The sequence below is a fragment of the Austrofundulus limnaeus genome, unplaced genomic scaffold (assembly GCF_001266775.1).
Source record: "Austrofundulus limnaeus strain Quisiro unplaced genomic scaffold, Austrofundulus_limnaeus-1.0 Scaffold481, whole genome shotgun sequence".
In the NCBI taxonomy this organism is placed as follows: Eukaryota; Metazoa; Chordata; class Actinopteri; order Cyprinodontiformes; family Rivulidae; genus Austrofundulus; species Austrofundulus limnaeus.
The window spans coordinates 200,975-203,339 of record NW_013952883.1 but is presented as its reverse complement, the minus strand read 5'-3'; the positions used below and the strand labels follow the sequence as shown (position 1 = coordinate 203,339).

The window sequence follows — 2,365 nt, the reverse complement described above, 5'->3', positions numbered from 1 at the left end:
AGTGAGTGAGTGAGTGAGTGAGTGAGTGAGTGAGTGAGTGAGTGAGTGAGTGAGTAAGTAAGTAAGTAAGTAAGTAAGTACGGAAGTAAGTACGTAAGTAAGTACGTGAGTAAGTAAAGTTTTATTTATAAAGCGTCTTTCACAGAAATATATTCACAAGGTCCTGTACAGTCATTAACAGTATAAAAATGATGAAAAGAATAAAATGAACAGAAAAACATAATTACATATAAGCAACGAAAATTGAAACATCAAATCAGGAATTAATTTCTAAAATTGTAAATACTTATTTACTTATTTATAGCCCATTTGTATATACTTATTTTGGCTTGATAACATAAAATGAACATTTTTATTTTACAGTAGGCAGTATTTGGACAGCTAAAATATTAAATTGCTACTCTGTATTTCTGTATTGAGTTTAAACATATCAGGTAGCTACTTTAACTAAAAAGCGTGATGGTTCACAACTCTTTTTTTTTTACCAATGTTAGAAATGTATGCTAATTATTAGCTCGAATAAGCACGGTTTAGCGCAGTGTCAGACTTTATCATTATGATTTCATAAAAACAATCTTTGGAGCGCAACGATGGGCTAGTTTTGTTTGAAAAGCGAAATAAAAACATTATTAGTACACACATGGTCCACACGGAGTCCTCGCGTTCTCTCACGACATTTAAATTCATCTGCAAATCTCAAAAAACTCGAAGTAAGTGAGCGTAAAAACCTTTTGTTTGTGTACACTCCGTTACTTACTGTGAGCTGCCATTCTGTACATCCCATAATACCGCCAGCAGTAACCACGGTAACAGCTAGGCTCGTTCTGATTGGATCGGCTAAAAAAAGTGGGTTTGCATTATTTATACACCGACGCATTTAGTGGCTATCGAGTAGGCGGAGTCTGCCTGCCAATTCAATGGAGCGTATAGCCGATTCGTCCGCCGGGTGCAGAAAATGGAGCTGACCTAACGTCTATTCACTGATTTGCCTCAAAGAACAAGCAGAAACCTTAAACTGTTTGACCTACATTATTTCAGAAATGTCATGCAAACTGGATGATACAAAAGTTTTCAGTCTTATTATATGAGTGTTTAAAAATGTAAAATAGTTTCATGTCAGTAAACATAAGAACATTAGACTTCTTGTGGCTAACCAAGTGTTTCAGTCAAAACTTATCTGTAAGATCCCACATAACGTCACTTGAACATATAACTTGGAGCAGGGGATTCTCTAATGACCGACACTGTAGAAATCAAATATGCTCATGTTTACAGAAAGTATCTGTTAAAAGGACAGTAATGTTATTCCAAGGCATTTATCTTGAGAACATCATAGTCTACAGACAGTAATCAGACCATGCTGCTGTCCTTCCTCTCCACAATCAGAACAAGTGTATTTTTAAAACTTATCTTTAAAAAAAATCACAGTTCTGTTACTTTAAGTTCTGAATAGCCCAAATGAACCTCTATAAGTACACGTTTCAGATTAGTTCTTGCAGAAGAAGCTGAGATTTTATTTATCCTTCTTACCTTTGACTTCACCCGTAGCTTGTGAAACTGAATCGGTGCAAAGCTGAAGTGACTGCAAGTTCCCAAAATTAACTATGTACAGTATGCTGGCTATGCTGTGTGTATGTCTGCATATCTACATTAAGGCTATATATATGTATATGATCTGATTTCCTTTTCGGTGTACATGTTTGTGCATTAAGTTTCTTTCTTTAAAAAAAAGCATGTGGTGTGAATGAAGCAGTGCGCATGCATCATGGGGCACCACGTCTTGAATTACATGACATTAGCAGATTGTCTCCCTGCTGTTTCCTTCCATCTCCTCTGTGCTGGGCTGACAGCAGCAGGCACACGGAACATTTCAGTTTTTCATTCACAAAATGAATAAAACTTTATAACCCCCCCGGGGTTATGACTTGTGAAGAACTTGTTTCTTCGTGTCATCTTGTATATTTTGCTGGTGTGCTTCACATCTCAAGAACATGCCAAAATTTAAAGGTTATTGTGTTAAATCAAAGATAAAGACAAAGGTTCTGAACTTTATTAAATGGTTTTATTTAATTGAGTTTGCGCCAGTAATTTTCCATAAATGCAAATAAACTATTTTTATCTGTTTACCTTATTCGTGTTGGCCTGGAAACACAGAGACACCACAGTTATATTACAATACACCCTATTGTTTTATATCACTTAGAAGATGTAAAGTATAAATAATCATGACTTACATTTCTAATCCCATAATAAACTAAACTGGCATATTATTGTAGATAGATAGATAGATAGATAGATAGATAGATAGATAGATAGATAGATAGATAGATAGATAGATAGATAGATAGATAGATAGATAGATAGA

At 34.9% G+C, this 2,365-nt stretch overlaps 1 protein-coding gene across 4 annotated transcripts in view; it reads right to left on the bottom strand.

The window, feature by feature from the left end:
• Positions 1 to 2,365, bottom strand: part of LOC106529966 (solute carrier family 41 member 3) — a 32,005-nt gene that overhangs the window by 28,058 nt on the left and 1,582 nt on the right. The window contains exon 1 of one of the 4 annotated variants that reach the window (XM_014025508.1): positions 1,531 to 1,619. The exons of 1 other annotated variant lie outside the window; for it this stretch is intronic. The gene's annotated coding sequence lies outside the window, so the exon portion shown is untranslated. Of the gene's footprint in view, positions 1 to 640; positions 735 to 757; positions 829 to 1,530; positions 1,620 to 2,365 lie in introns of those variants that run through there. 2 more of the 4 variants (XM_014025506.1, XM_014025505.1) reach the window with 2 other exon arrangements.